The sequence below is a fragment of the Ambystoma mexicanum genome, chromosome 9 (genome assembly GCF_040938575.1).
Source record: "Ambystoma mexicanum isolate Mex_15411 chromosome 9, UKY_AmexF1_1, whole genome shotgun sequence".
In the NCBI taxonomy this organism is placed as follows: Eukaryota; Metazoa; Chordata; class Amphibia; order Caudata; family Ambystomatidae; genus Ambystoma; species Ambystoma mexicanum.
In genome coordinates, this window is record NC_090931.1 from 1,542,433,607 (window position 1) to 1,542,449,920 (window position 16,314).

General features: G+C 47.3%; 1 protein-coding gene and 1 long non-coding RNA gene across 4 annotated transcripts in view; both read left to right on the plus strand.

Annotated features, from left to right (window-relative positions):
- The window catches only part of LOC138489483 (zinc finger protein 2-like), a 230,756-nt gene that overhangs the window by 41,188 nt on the left and 173,254 nt on the right, over positions 1 to 16,314 (plus strand). The gene's annotated exons all lie outside the window — the stretch shown is intronic.
- On the plus strand, positions 6,387 to 7,377 carry LOC138489488 (uncharacterized). The gene is made up of 3 exons (XR_011274802.1): positions 6,387 to 6,482; positions 6,576 to 6,686; positions 7,167 to 7,377. It is a non-coding gene; the product is annotated as an uncharacterized lncRNA (long non-coding RNA).

Below are 16,314 nucleotides of genomic sequence, written 5' to 3' on the forward strand. Positions count from 1 at the left end.
CAATATTGGCAAAACAATAAAGTAACAGTTAGACATATTTTTTAGAAAATGATTTGATTCGTTTTTTTATTATGAAAGGGCCCACTGGGCTCCCTGTCACCACTTCTCAGCGCTAGTGGACTTGTTAAGCTACTACCAGAGGGATCGCCTTGTGCCATTCGGGGTATCGGTGTAGACTACTATTGAAGACTGGTGTCTTGAATGCCAGTTCTTAGCAGGGAGGGGCAATTTGTGCTCATGCGGTGCTACGTTGGGCTCCAACACGCTTGTTTGAGGACTTCAGTTGTGTTCAACAAGCTCTGTTAAGAAAGCCCTTCAATGCTCTGTGCACGTCCGCTACAGTAGTTAATTCTAGTCCTTATCTAAATAGCTAAATGGACAAGCAAACCTGTTTACTTTGTATCCAGGTCACATATTCATGCACATATCATGGAACACACACTTGCACTCACACACTCCTACTGAATTGTCCTTCTCCCCACAGAAAAGTATACTAACAAACATCTGTAACAATTGATTGATTCACCAGTGCCAAAAGCGAATGCATTGACATGCGTGGTAATGGGCATGAACAACGAGGGCTGGGAGGATGGCTCAACTCAACGCAGAGAAACAGGGTTCCGAATCCCGCTCCCGCACTTACACCTTGTTATGCGGATGAAATTAATTAAAATACCACTTGTTATCAGAGCCCCACTTGGGCTGGGTAGTGGCTGAGCTCCTCCATGTTGCAGAAGCACCTGGATTGTTCTATGTCTTGGGCTGGGTACTGGGAGATCACCTCTCTCCATGTTGCAGAAGCACCTGGATGCTTCCATGTCTTGGGCTGGGTAGTGGCTGACTTCCATGTTGCAGAAGCACCTGGATTGTTCTATGTCTTGGGCTAGGTAGTGGGAGATCACCTCTCTCCATGTTGCAGAAGTACCTGGATTGTTCCATGTCTTGGAATGGGTAGTGGGTGACTTTTTAAATGTTCGCAATCTCATCTCATTATTGTATGGGCGCTGCCAATTTGTTGCATGTCTTTGCATTCGACAGTTGGTGGCCCCTTTTTTGCCGTTGTAGAAGTGCTCCAGATATGTTTCATATTTTGATTGGACAGACTTTGATCTCTTATCACCGGGTCATGGAAGCTGTTGTATCTCCTTGGTTAGGCAGTTGGTCCCTTTTTCATCATGGTATTGGTGCTCTGGTGCATGTCTTGGGTTGGGCAGTTGGTCTCCCTTCTCACCATGGTATGGGTGCTCCTGGTTTGTTGCATGTTTTGGTTGGACAGTTCTTGGACTCTTATCACCAGTTTATTGTATCTCATGATTTGTTGTGTGTCCTTGGTTAGGCATCTTGTTATATCTTTATTGCTTATTGGAGATGTTCCCATTTTGTCCAAGTCTTTGGCTTGACTGTTAGTAATGTGACATTTGTACAATTCTCCTTTGTCACTGGTATGACCTTCCAGATCTGTAGTATGTCGGTGAACTGGGTTGCCCTTTTCTGTTTCTGTAAGACCATGATCTGTTTGTTGCACAACAAGTAACCATGCACACAGTACATTCCAGAGATTTGTGAGTGTATTTCCATCGCATCAGCAGGGATTAATGATTCTTTACGGGTACATGGTAAGGCTGCAGATTACAATGTTCAAGTTTGAGGAGTGCTGTGGTACCAGAGTTCAGTACGATAGAAACGATTTCACATACCAGGGTACAGAAGTTCCTGCTTTGTTTTTCACCTGTGCCTATTGAACACGTCATATTACTAATTCCTGAAGCATTTCTTGCAATTATGAATCTGCATCAGCTGTTGTTGAAACCATTATTTGTAAATGTCCATCCTGGGACAGTGTGACAAAATACCAAACGTATATTTAAGAATTAATTTGGGCCCCAGTGCCCCTGGGGATGTTGGGGGTGGGGGGGAGGGCAGGGGGGTGGTATGCGGAATGGCTCCTTTGAGAGGACCAGGAAAGGGTTAAATAGGCACAGGGTGCATCATTCCCTGTAGAGCTGCAAGATTGTTTGTGACTTTAGTCCATCCAGGCCAACACGCTAAAGGATGTGCTCATTCTGAACTGTGCCACCCTGACCCCCTGCTCTATAGGATGTGCCATCCTGACACCCCTGCTCTCCAGGATGTGCCGCCCTGACCCCTGCTCTACGTGATGCGCTTAATCTGAGCTGTGCCTTCCTTACCCTCTGCTCTCCAGGATGTGCCTTCCTTACCCTCTGCTCTCCAGGATGTGCCATCCAGACCCCCGGCTCCCCAGGATGTGCACATTCTGAGCTGTGCCACTCAGACCCTCTGCTCTCCAGGATGTGCCATCCTGATCCCCCTGCTCTCCAGTATGTGCCATCCTGACTGTGTGTTCTCCAGGATGTGCCACATTCTGAACTGTGCCTTCCTGACCCTCTGCTCTCCGGGATGTGCCTTCCTGACCCTCTGCTCCCCAGGATGTGCCATCCTGATCCCCTGCTCTCCAGGATGTGTCATCCTGACTGTGTGTTCTCCAGGATGTGCCACATTCTGAACTGTGCCACCCTGACCCCCTGCTCTATAGGATGTGCCATCCTGACACCCCTGCTCTCCAGGATGTGTCGCCCTGACCCCTGCTCTACGTGATGCGCTTAATCTGAGCTGTGCCTTCCTAACCCTCTGCTCTCCAGGATGTGCCTTCCTAACCCTCTGCTCTCCAGGATGTGCCATCCTGATCCCCTGCTCTCCAGGATGTGCCACATTCTGAACTGTGCCATGCTGACCCCCTGCTCTATAGGATGTACCACCCAGACCCCCTGCTCTCCAGGATGTGCCATCCACACCCTCTGCTCTCCAGGATGTGCCATCCACACCCTCTGCTCTCCAGGATGTGCCATCCAGACCCTCTGCTCTCCAGGATGTGCCATCCTGACTGTGTTCCCCAGGATGTGCCACATTCTGAACTGTGCCATCCAGACCCCCTGCTCTCCAGGATGTGCCATCCTGACTGTGTTCTCCAGGATGTGCCACATTCTGAACTGTGCCATCCAGACCCCCTGCTCTATAGGATGTGCCACCCAGACCCCCTGCTCTCCAGGGAGCAACCCCCTGCTCTACTGGATGTGCACATCCTGAGCTGTACCATCCAGACCCTCTGCTCTCCAGGATGTGCCATCCTGACTGTGTGTTCTCCAGGATGTGCCACATTCTGAACTGTGCCATCCTGACCCCCTGCTCTATAGGATGCACCACCCAGACCCCCTGCTCCCCAGGATGTGCGCCTTCTGAGCTGTGCCATCCAGACCCCATGCTCTCCAGGATGTGCCATCCTGACTGTGTGTTCTCCAGGATGTGCCACATTCTGAACTGTGCCATCCTGACACCCCTGCTCTCCAGGATGTGTCGCCCTGACCCCTGCTCTACGTGATGCGCTTAATCTGAGCTGTGCCTTCCTGACCCTCTGCTCCCCGGGATGTGCCTTCCTGACCCTCTGCTCCCCAGGATGTGCCATCCTGATCCCCTGCTCTCCAGGATGTGCCATCCTGACTGTGTGTTCTCCAGGATGTGCCACATTCTGAACTGTGCCACCCTGACCCCCTGCTCTATAGGATGTGCCATCCTGACACCCCGGCTCTCCAGGATGTGTCGCCCTGACCCCTGCTCTACGTGATGCGCTTAATCTGAGCTGTGCCTTCCTAACCCTCTGCTCTCCAGGATGTGCCTTCCTAACCCTCTGCTCTCCAGGATGTGCCATCCTGATCCCCTGCTCTCCAGGATGTGCCACATTCTGAACTGTGCCATGCTGACCCCCTGCTCTATAGGATGTACCACCCAGACCCCCTGCTCTCCAGGATGTGCCATCCACACCCTCTGCTCTCCAGGATGTGCCATCCACACCCTCTGCTCTCCAGGATGTGCCATCCAGACCCTCTGCTCTCCAGGATGTGCCATCCTGACTGTGTTCCCCAGGATGTGCCACATTCTGAACTGTGCCATCCAGACCCCCTGCTCTCCAGGATGTGCCATCCTGACTGTGTTCTCCAGGATGTGCCACATTCTGAACTGTGCCATCCAGACCCCCTGCTCTATAGGATGTGCCACCCAGACCCCCTGCTCTCCAGGGAGCAACCCCCTGCTCTCCAGGGAGCAACCCCCTGCTCTACTGGATGTGCACATCCTGAGCTGTACCATCCAGACCCTCTGCTCTCCAGGATGTGCCATCCTGACTGTGTGTTCTCCAGGATGTGCCACATTCTGAACTGTGCCATCCTGACCCCCTGCTCTATAGGATGCACCACCCAGACCCCCTGCTCCCCAGGATGTGCGCCTTCTGAGCTGTGCCATCCAGACCCCATGCTCTCCAGGATGTGCCATCCTGACTGTGTGTTCTCCAGGATGTGCCACATTCTGAACTGTGCCATCCTGGCCCCCTGCTCTATAGGATGCACCACCCAGACCCCCTGCTCCCCAGGATGTGCGCCTTCTGAGCTGTGCCATCTAGACCCCCTTCCCTCCAGGATGTGCCATCCAGACCCTCTGCTCTCCAGGATGTGCCATCCAGACCCTCTGCTCTCCAGGATGTGCCATCCTGACTGTGTTCTCCAGGATGTGCCACATTCTGAACTGTGCCATCCAGACCCCTTGCTCTCCAGGATGTGCCATCCTGACTGTGTTCTCCAGGATGTGCCACATTCTGAACTGTGCCATCCAGACCCCCTGCTCTATAGGATGTGCCACCCAGACCCCCTGCTCTCCAGGGAGCAACCCCCTGCTCTACTGGATGTGCACATCCTGAGCTGTACCATCCAGACCCTCTGCTCTCCAGGATGTGCCATCCTGACTGTGTGTTCTCCAGGATGTGCCACATTCTGAACTGTGCCATCCTGACCCCCTGCTCTATAGGATGCACCACCCAGACCCCCTGCTCCCCAGGATGTGCGCCTTCTGAGCTGTGCCATCTAGACCCCCTTCCCTCCAGGATGTGCCATCCTGACCCCCTGCTCTATAGGATACACCACCCAGACCCCCTGCTCCCCAGGATGTGCGCCTTCTGAGCTGTGCCATCTAGACCCCCTTCCCTCCAGGATGTGCCATCCAGACCCCCTGCTCTATAGGATGTACCATACTGACCCCCCTGCTCTCCAGATGTGCACATTCTGAGCTGTGCCATCCTGACCCCCTGCTCTACTGTATGTGTGCCATCCTGAGCCCCTGCTCTACTGGATGTGGTTAAACGAAGCACCACCCATCTAGATAGCTACTGTCCAGGATGTGTGCATTCTGAGCTCATTGCATATAGACCTGCAGCTCTCCAGGATGTGCCATCCAGACCCTCTGCTCTCCAGGATGTGCCATCCAGACCCTCTGCTCTCCAGGATGTGCCATCCTGACTGTGTTCTCCAGGATGTGCCACATTCTGAACTGTGCCATCCAGACCCCTTGCTCTCCAGGATGTGCCATCCTGACTGTGTTCTCCAGGATGTGCCACATTCTGAACTGTGCCATCCAGACCCCCTGCTCTATAGGATGTGACACCCAGACCCCCTGCTCTCCAGGGAGCAACCCCCTGCTCTACTGGATGTGCACATCCTGAGCTGTACCATCCAGACCCTCTGCTCTCCAGGATGTGCCATCCTGACTGTGTTCTCCAGGATGTGCCACATTCTGAACTGTGCCATCCAGACCCCCTGCTCCCCAGGATGTGCGCCTTCTGAGCTGTGCCATCTAGACCCCCTTCCCTCCAGGATGTGCCATCCTGACCCCCTGCTCTATAGGATGCACCACCCAGACCCCCTGCTCCCCAGGATGTGCGCCTTCTGAGCTGTGCCATCTAGACCCCCTGCTCTACTGGATGTGTGCCATCCAGACCCCCTGCTCTATAGGATGTACCATACTGACCCCCCTGCTCTCCAGATGTGCACATTCTGAGCTGTGCCATCCTGACCCCCTGCTCTACTGGATGTGTGCCATCCTGAGCCCCTGCTCTACTGGATGTGGTTAAACGAAGCACCACCCATCTAGATAGCTACTGTCCAGGATGTGTACATTCTGAGCTCATTGCATATAGACCTGCAGCTCTACAGGATGGGCACATTCTGAACTGTGCCATCCAGACCCCCTGCTCTCCAGGATGTGCCATCCAGACCCCCTGCTGTCCAGGATGTGCCATCCAGGCCCCAATCTCTCCGGGCTGTGCACATTCTGAGCTGTGCCACTCAGACCCCCTGCTGTCCAGGATGTGATTAATCTAAGCACCACCCATCCAGATATGCTACTGTCCAGGATGTGTACATTCTGAGCTCATTTCATATAGACCTGCTGCTCTTCAGGATGGGCACATTCTGAGCTGTGCCATCCTGGCCTCCTGCCATCCAGACCCCCTGCTCTCCAGGATGTGCGCATTCCGAGCAGTGTCAGTGTCCCCAGCACAGCTCGTTCCCTAGGTTACGACCGCGCGGAGCCACTGCCTGCCGGTTTCAGTTTCCACTAACAGTGTTCCCCGCACTGTACAGGTAAGCTACCGCTACTTGGGTCCCTTTGCCCGGTTGGGAGACCCCAGGTTCATTTCTCTCCAGTATAACAGAAATGTATATGTCCCCACTTAGGTGCCAGCAGTACGTGTCTCTTTGCAGATGCCCTGCATCGTATAATTGTTTCGAATACTTGTTGACCACACGGATGCCCCTGTTGCCTTGGCTACTCGTCCCGCAACTCGAGTGAGTGCATTCTTCAAAACCAATTCCGGTTTATTTTAAGTATTATTTATTTTATTCAGTAGCGCTCTTTTGGAGTTATTCTTTCTCCGTCCACAGGAGGGGTATGGTTTTTTCTTAAACACGCTCCCCATATTGACTCAGCTTTTTCACTATTCAAGGGTGGTCCTTGCTATTTAGAACCCACTACCGCTTTTGGCTTATCTCGATCTGTCTGACTCTTCATCACGCCATTTTCTAGATCCCACCATGTAGGTGGATCTCACACAATACATCTCCTTTGTTATGTGTTTAGCTATTAGTATAGAGTGTTTCTCTTTGATCTGTTAGTTCACTCTTTTCACCATACTAGATCTCCAGTATTCTGCTCTTCACCATCTCGCTAGCATCCCGAGTTATGTACAGCTTGTCAGTCAGTCCTTGACTGTTATGGAAATAAAATAAAAGATTTTACTTTTTGTCTCCTTGAAATGTTGTCAACAGTTCAATTGGGCCCTTATGAAGAAGAGGTTACCCTCGAAACGCGTCGGCCACTCCACAATTGGACAGCATCACCTCTCCATCATTTATTGCTTCTTCGCAATTTGTTTTAATATGTTAAACGTCACGAATTACTTTGTACAACAGAATGTGCCTTTTGGCAAATTTTGTTTTCCTCTTTGCCAAATAAATTGTTATATGCTCAACTAACAAACTGCTGTTATATATCTATATCCATATATTTGAAGGCCCTATGTGGCATCAGTAAACAGTGTGCAGGGGACGGGAGGGCCCCACTTTTTGGGTCCTCTTCTATTTTCGCATTCCGAGCAGTGCCATCCAGACCCCCTGCTCTCCAGGAGGTGCCATCCAGACCCCCTGCTCTCCAGGAGGTGCCACCCAGACCCATTTATCTCCAGGATGTGCCATCCTGAACCCTGCTTTCCAGGATGTGTGCATTCTCCGCTGTGCTATGCAGACAGTGTGCATCCTGAGTACAGTCCATAAAGTCTGTGGCTCTCCTGGATGTGCTCTTTTTGAGCGTAATCTTTCCTACCCCCTGCACTGCTCTACATTATGTGTGCATTCTGAGCTGTGCCATCCTGACCCCTTGTTCTCCAGGATGTGCCACCCTGGCCCCTTGTTCTCCGGGATGTGCCATCCTGACCCGCCTGCTCTCCAGGATGTGCCATCCTGACCCGCCTGCTCTCCAGGATGTGCCATCCTGACTGTGTGTTCTCCAGGATGTGCCACATTCTGAACTGTGCCATCCTGACCCCCTGCTCTATAGGATGCACCACCCAGACCCCATGCTCCCCAGGATGTGTGCCTTCTGAGCTGTGCCATCTAGACCCCCTTCCCTCCAGGATGTGCCATCCAGACCCCCTGCTCTATAGGATGTGCCATCCTGACCCCCTGCTCTCCAGATGTGCACATTCTGAGCTGTGCCATCCTGACCCCCTGCTCTTCAGGATGTGCCATCCTGACCCCCCTGCCCTCCAGGAAGTGCCATTCTGACCCCTTGTACTCTAGGATGTGCCACATTCTGAGCTGTGTAATCCTGACCCCCCTGCTCTTCAGGATGTGCCATCCTGACTCCTTGTTCTCCAGGATGTGCCACATTCTGAGCTTTGCCATTCTGACTCCCCTGCTCTCCAGGATGTGTCATCCTGACCCCCTGCTCCCCATGATGTGCCATCCGGACCCCCTGCTCTACTGGATGTGCACATTCTGAGCTGTGCCATCCAGACCCCCTGCTCCCCAGGAAGTGCCATCCTGACCCCCTGTTCTCCAGGATGCAACTCCCTCCCCCCCACTCCCTGCTCTCCAGGATGTGCCACCTTGACCCCTTGTTCTCCAGGATGTGCCACCCTGACCCCCTGTTCTCCAGGATGTGCCACATTCTGAACTGTGCCATCCAGACCCCCTGTTCTCCAGGATGTACCCCCCTGATACCCCTGCTCTCCAGGATGTGCCACATTCTGAGCTGTGCCATCCCGCCCCCATCCATCCGTATCCAGACCCATTGCTTTCCAGGATGTGCCATCCTGACCCCCTGCTATCCAGGATGTGCGCATTCTGAGCTGTGCCATCAAGACCCCCTGCTCTCTTGGATGTGCCATCCGGACCCCCTGCTCTCCAGGATGTGCGCATTCTGAGCTGTGCCATCCAGACCCATTGCTCTCCAGGAAGTGCCATCCTGAACCCCTGCTCTCCAGGATGTGCGCATTTTCAGCTGTGCTATCCAGACCTCATGCTATCCAGGATGTGTGCATCCTGAGTTCAGTCCATAAAGTCTGTGGCTCTCCAGGATGTGCTCTTTTTGAGCTCAATCTTTCCCACCGCCTGCACCGCTCTACAGGAGGTGCACATTGTAAGCTCTGCTCATTTAGAACCCTGCTGTACAGGGAGTTCCCCTTAGCTCAGCCCATCTAGCCCCCCTGCTGCACACTGTTTGCTCTTAGCTCAGCCTGACTCCAGTTCCAGCCGAGTTAGTACAATCTGCATAGCCAGGTTAAAGCAACAATCCAGAGCTAGGCGAGTGCTATGCAGTGCTTAGGTTAATGTTTGATGTCTTAGCCGAACTTTAAAACCAGAAAATAATTAAACACTGCCATAGGGTACATAGTATTTAAAATGGGACCTTCAGTTTTGGAGCCTAAGAAGTGTTCTTAAACATGCTGATGTCATGTTTACTTTACTTCGTCGTCTTTGGAGTGCCTCCCGCCACTCCCTGTGTCCAGACTGAGACTTTTATAAATCCAATTGTTGCTTTTTTTGTTATCAGACTTGAAAAACAGAACCCAGGAGAATTCCCCATCTTTTGTTTACCAACCAATTGGCTTCTGTTTTGTTGTCATGGACATTGTCTACTTCGAAAACGTAAAGCTTGGGAGTATCTTCACTTCCAGAAACCTAAACACGAGTTCTTCTTCAGAAGCGATAACTGAATTTCGAATGGATTGTGCCCTAACGTATTCCTCATCTTTGATATTTTTGTCCAGCTTCGGCTGCATCGGAAAAATCTGCTTCCTTGCACAGCGATTGCCAAATCAAACGTTTCTGTATTGAAAATAACTGCTACTTCTTTACATTAAACTATTTACAAGTACTTACTTTGTCTGCTTTATTCAAGACCTTAAGTCTAATATATATATATATATATATATATATATATATATATATATATATATATATATATATATATATATTAAAAAGAACCCATTACCCGATCCGTGATGGAAACGGGATAAGGTTAGCGGAATGCACTCCCAAAAACAAATAGAGAAAGCCAAAATGACCCTCTATACAGAGGCAAAAAAAACAGAGTTCGTCCAGACTGACATACCTTTATTTTAAAGTCAGCATGGATAAGAAAAAAGCACAGAATAGAACGCGTTTCACGGTAAACAAACCGCTTGGTCACGTAGGAACAGTGCAAACACAGACAAGGTGACTATATATAAGTTCATACATCTCTATCCCCAGTGCTCAGTGAGGAATGTCTCCAAAGCAATTAACTACTGTCACGATTCCAACAAGGCAGACATCTTAACGTGCACAAAAGCCTGCCGATTTACCTTGATTTAAACATGTCAAACTTATTTTGAACACTATTGCATGATAGCGTTGGCAGTTTCGGTTTGCATAACCTGATACCAAAGTTACTAAACAGTTACATTACTAAAGAATATAAATACGTAAGGCAAAACATTTCTCGAAAATGCATAATTTTGAAACTGTTTGTCAAGCATTAATGCTCTATGCATGCCTCTAGTGTTGTTATTTCAGCATGTTTTTTCAATAGTATGCCCAAAAAATATATGCGGGCAATGGAACTCTGAGAATTGCTGTTCAAGAATGTTGCTCTTTAAAATATAATGCAATGCCATTTTGCCCGTTTGGCCCGTAATATTGAGCAAAGCATGAAAGCTTACAGAATGTGAAAGCACTGGAGGCATTGATGGCCCCAAAATGCATGCTAGCTCTGATATCGTTCAAAGTTAACCAATAATAGTGGACAGGAGGATATCCATGGAGGAAAAGCCTCTATTACTGGCATCGATAAATAAAATGCCTACTGTATGCAGGATGACGGTAACTGCCAGCTTCCCTGTGCAAATATGCAAAGCAGCAGCATCATGGATATAATCCACAATTTTGTTGTATCCTATAAAGTGCATAGTGCATATACATTATAAAGTACTTAGTGCATGTAAACATATGGTCAGCAACAGACAATAGACCTGTGCAAATAAGCAACCAAATATATAATGCCTATTTTTATAATAAACCTGGATTCCTGTCTCTAAGCAATATTAACATAAGGCAACATGAGCAACCAAGTTCCATAGTCCCACAGAATCAAACACAAGTGTGCACAGGAAAAGCCTGCGAACGTAGTGGAATCTGAGAGAGAGAATTATAAACCAAGGGAGAGAAGACCATACCAAAAACAATATATCCCTAAAAGTTGTGAGCCTGTGTGCACTAATCCAAAGAACAGAAAAGTAAATTCAATGTTAAAATGGGACACAACAATGTGTGTCCTAGTTTTAAAACCTAAGCTTCATATTTTCCTCTGTTATACAAGAAGTTTGTCAAAAAATATATCATAAGCCAATAATCACAATAAGCCAACCTAGGATATAAATCAAAAAGGTTACTTAATTACATAAACAGTGTAATCACTTGTAAACCCTCCAGTATTGAAAAACCTTGGCGGCCCAGGGCGAGGAGACAGCTAGCCCAACTTGAGGAAAACAAAAAGAGAGAAAGAAGAAAAGAGAAAAGAGAAAGATAGAGGTGCATAAAATGTACAAAATATACAGATTGCAATAATAGCCCAACATTGTAACTATCAAACCTCTTAAACACGCACTTCAACCAAAATTAATATGTACATCTAAATGTTAACCTGTGCATTTAAAGTAATAGAATGGTAAGTATGCAAAAGAACATCGTACAAAGAGTCAATCAATCAATAAAGGTGGAACACAAGAAAATTGATTTGCTCATCCAATGGTTATCAAAATCGCAAAGGAAAGTGCATAGACCATATGGTGTTTTATAGGGAGAAGAACATATATGGAAAACATAATTAAGTTCCTAAAAATGTATAGAGCTCTTCATCCAAATTGTGACCTCTTGGTTTTTTAGTTTCTAGGTCCAAAATGCATTTAGTTTCCAATTGTCTCAATACCAATTCTCTGTTTCCACCTCTAGGGTGTTTAGTTATGGTATGAATGCCAAAAAATGTGAAACCATCCAGTTTACTGTTGTGTACTTCTTTGAAATGCACAGCCATAGGGTAGGTAGCATCCACATTCTTAATGGCCCTGATATGCTGTAACATACGCAGCTTGAGTCTTCCTATGGTACTACCAACGTACCACTTGTCACAGGGACACTTGAGCACATAAACCACATACTCAGTGTCACAAGTGATTCGTGCCACGATTGGAATAGTCTTGCCCAGAATGGGATGTTGGTAATTGGAGACATCTGTGGCATACTGGCAGGCCATGCATTTCCTGCACTTGTAGAAGCCTGTAGTTGGTGTATGTAGCCAAGTGGAGCCTATGGATGAAATTGATGGACTCATAAAACTAGAGACAAGATTATCCTTAAGGGAGACAGAGCGTCGAAATGTAATGTTCATCTTATCTCCCAAGATCGTTCCTAAATGTTCATCCAGTTGTAGGATATGCCAATGTTTATGCATAATCCGTCGTATATGCTGGGATTTAGTGCCATAAGTGAGTATAAGTCGAGTCTCACTTGTTTGATCATCTGGAAGTGGCTGCACTTTAGTTGTTAACAATGAGGAACTGTCTTGATTCCTAGCTTTATGAAAAGCTCTTTCAAGTATTCGTTTGGGATATCCCCGTTGTTTGAATTTAAGAGCCATGTGTGCACATTCTGCATCAAACGTCTCCAGTTTGGAACAATTTCTTCTAATGCGAATAAATTCGCCATATGGTATAGACCATTTCAGAGAGGTAGGGTGATTGCTTTTCGCATGCAGCGGTATATTTGAGCTTGTCGGTTTACGGTAAAGTTCTGTAATAAGTTCTTCCTGAGCCACCTTAACAAGAATATCGAGATATACGATAGCAGTCTTGTTGTGGTTTTCCGTAAACTGAAGATTTAATTCATTGATATTCAACTTCTCGACAAATTCTAACCACTCTGAGCTTGTGCCATCCCAGATGATGAATAAATCATCTATGTACCGCAACCAGAGTATTATTTTGGCTGTATACACATTATTCTCTGTGCCCCAAACAACAAACTTTTCCCACCATCCCATAAACAAATTGGCATAGGAAAGGGCAAATGTGGTCCCCATGGCTGTGCCCTGAAGCTGCACATAGAATTCTCTGTTGAATAGAAAACAATTGTTTGTCAGACAGAGATGGATCATATCTAATATACCACTGTGTGACAAAAAGTTCATGGACCTAGTATGAAGGAAATATTCACACGCTCGTAGACCATCTGTGTGTCTAATGGAGGTGTATAGGGATACTACATCTAAGGTAGTGAGTAAATATGTGGATTCCCAAGTGATACCATCTATTTTGTTCAGAAAATCTTTGGTGTCTCTCAAATACGATGGTAGAGTGGTCACAAAAGACATCAGAGTCTCGTCTACAAATTTGGAGGTATTCTCATATAGTGCCCCGCAGAGTGTTACAATGGGACGTCCTGGGGGTTTCCTCGTGCTCTTATGTATTTTAGGCAAAAAGTAAATTGTAGGCATGACAGGGAAACTCGGATTCAAGAATTTACACATGTCATCCTCTAATAGCCCCTTTTCCCTATATGTATTCAACAAGTCAAAAAGTTTCATGGTCACACCTGCAGTAGGATTTTTTTCCAATTTGGCATAGCAGGAATGATCATTCAATTGTCTTGAGGCCTCCTTGATGTAATCGACACGGTTCATCACAACAATGTTCGTACCCTTGTCTGAAGGTTTGATAATGCAGTCAGATAAGGTACTAAGATCTTTCAGAACATTTTGTTCATGATGAGTGAGATTTCCTTTATGGTTCCGTTTGGTCTGCCTGAGCCTCTTCAGATCGTTTATCACTAGATCCTGGAATGCCTCAATATGTCGTCCTGGATTAAACATTGGATTAAACCTGGATTTGCATCTTAATAGACTGGTCACTGGCCAATCTGTGCGTATATTCATGGAATCCCAGTCTATATCACTGTTGTCCTCAGACAGTATGCAATCTGATCCCAGGCTAATTAAATTGCCGAATGTTGGCATATCCTCAATGGTGACTGGAGTGTATCCCCCTGATATTTCTTGAGCCGTTGGTTTGGGCGGATTCATGGCGAAAAACTTTTTAAGCCGGACTTTGCGCATGTATTTGTCAAAGTCTATGCGCGTCTCGGCATAGTTATAATAACTGGTAGGGCAAAAATTGAGGCCAAGTCGTAACACTTTTTGATGGTCTGTGGAAAGTGTGTGAGAGGAGAGGTTAATTATAGACATGTCTTGTTGCTCCATAGTTGTTTTTATAAGTTCTTGGTTCCAGAGCGGGTCTTCCGTGCTGACTGGTCCTTGTCTCCGATTTCCGAGCCTGTTGCCCCTCCTCGTTTTCTTCCTCCTCTTTGCACCGTTGATTTTCCCCGACCTCTGCCTCTTGGTTTTTTGTTGCTGTTCCGTACATCCATCCCCAACAGCTGCATCTCTTCTAAAAAAATTCAATTTTTGTGTAGGTTGTTCGCTTTCACTTTCTGTGGTGTCAATTTCGGAGGATGAGCAAGCGGCCGGAATCTCCATCAAACGTTTCTGTATTGAAAATAACTGCTACTTATTTACATTAAACTATTTACAAGTACTTACTTTGTCTGCTTTATTCAAGACCTTAAGTCTAATATATATATATATATTCTCTAGATTACATGAATGCACTTAGCTATTGGGTTGTTGAAGAAACTCTTCCACTGTGACTTCCCTTCTGCAAATAAATGTGATTTATCTTACATTTTCTGGAGCTCGTGGCTACTGTGACCTTCTCTGTTGATGTCTTGAATGAAAGGCAGTTTAGAACTCCAAGCAACCTTTTCAGCACTCGGGCAATCCACTTCTTAGAATAGCCTCTCCATCTTGGAAAGGGACTATCCCAGTGTGCTGATACAACTTCTGTACCTAGTTAAAACCTAGTTTACTCACAATTCACACAAATTCACACAAATTAAGACCCCTCCGTAACGTCCTGTCATTTATTCCCTCTCAATTCCACGCTGCTGTCGTTGTCATGAGCAGTATTGACTACTGTAACACCCTCCATCTGCCTCAACCTGCCTATTTGATTTGTCGACTCCAGATCTTGCAGTATATGGCTGCAAGAGCTGTGTTCCAGCCCCTTTTTGGTCCTCGTATGACTCCCCTCCTACATCAGCTATACTGTCTCTCTGTTGGTAAGCGTGTGGTGTTCAAATCTCTGTGTATTGTCCATAGAGCTTTCTACAAACCGGGGGCTGAATAGCTCTAGGAAGAATTCCGTGCCTATGTCTCCTCCAGAGCACTTGGCTCTTAATGTTTGCTAACGATTCAGGTCCCCCGGATAAAATATTCCCAGATAGGTGGTTGAGCATTCTCCTTTGCTGCAACAAAGGCCTGGAACTCTCTCCCAGTCTCCCTTTGCGCGAGGGATAATCATCGCTCCCTGAAGACTCTTCTTTTCTAAATCAGATTTGATCCTGTTTTTGCTGACTACTTTTGATCTTTCAGTGCCAAGATGCCCTTGGGCGACTGTTGCGCTTAATAAGTCCTATAAACATATTTACATAACATACACACAACTACACAGAAAAACATAGTGAAAGGGAAAAACATCCCCCAACCTTATGTACAACTTTCCCCTTCCTGAAGTATTTTCCCTTTAGGGCCCTGACACGGTGAGATACGAAGTGTAACAGGATGGGTTTGGCTGTTTGACAAGTGGCCTGATGTCTATCGTTTCGAGTGCTGGCAGTCCCTTTAGTGATGGAATCTTACTGGAAGGATTTAGTTGTTTTATGGATGCTGATGTCATAATGTCAGTGATTTTGTTGAGGAAGGCCCTGTTGGTTTGGGGTGGTCAATAAGTGGTAGGTGTCAGGCTGAGCATGTGTGCAGCTGAAGAGTTCCATATAACTTGGGGTTTCGCGTATAGTAGTGTTCAATCTCTTGTGTGTGCTCCTCCAAAGCACAGGTGCCATGTGTTAATTGTACTTGTACCTTTCATTATTCTTGTAAGGCCCAAGCAGTGCTTGCCAAATGTTTTTTCGAAGGGCTATTTCCGTATCTGTTCCAAGTCACAAGGTTAGGGGATTGGCGGAGGAAGGAAGGAAGGAAGGAAGGAAGGGAGGAAGGAAGGGAGGAAGGGAGGAAGGGAGGGCTGGATGGAGAGAGAAAGGGAGAAGAGAGAGAGATCCCATTGTATTACATGCCCTATAAATACTATGGTGAGTCAGAAGAAGGACGCGGACTCTGATCATCTATGGTTATTCCCATTAAAAGAAAAGTGAAAACCCCTAACTTTCCTTATATTGCGGCTTGTCCCTACAGAACAAAAATGCTGTCCAGTGATGGTCGCCCAGGAAATGGCCACCAGGGGGGCATCATTTACTTAAAAATGCACCC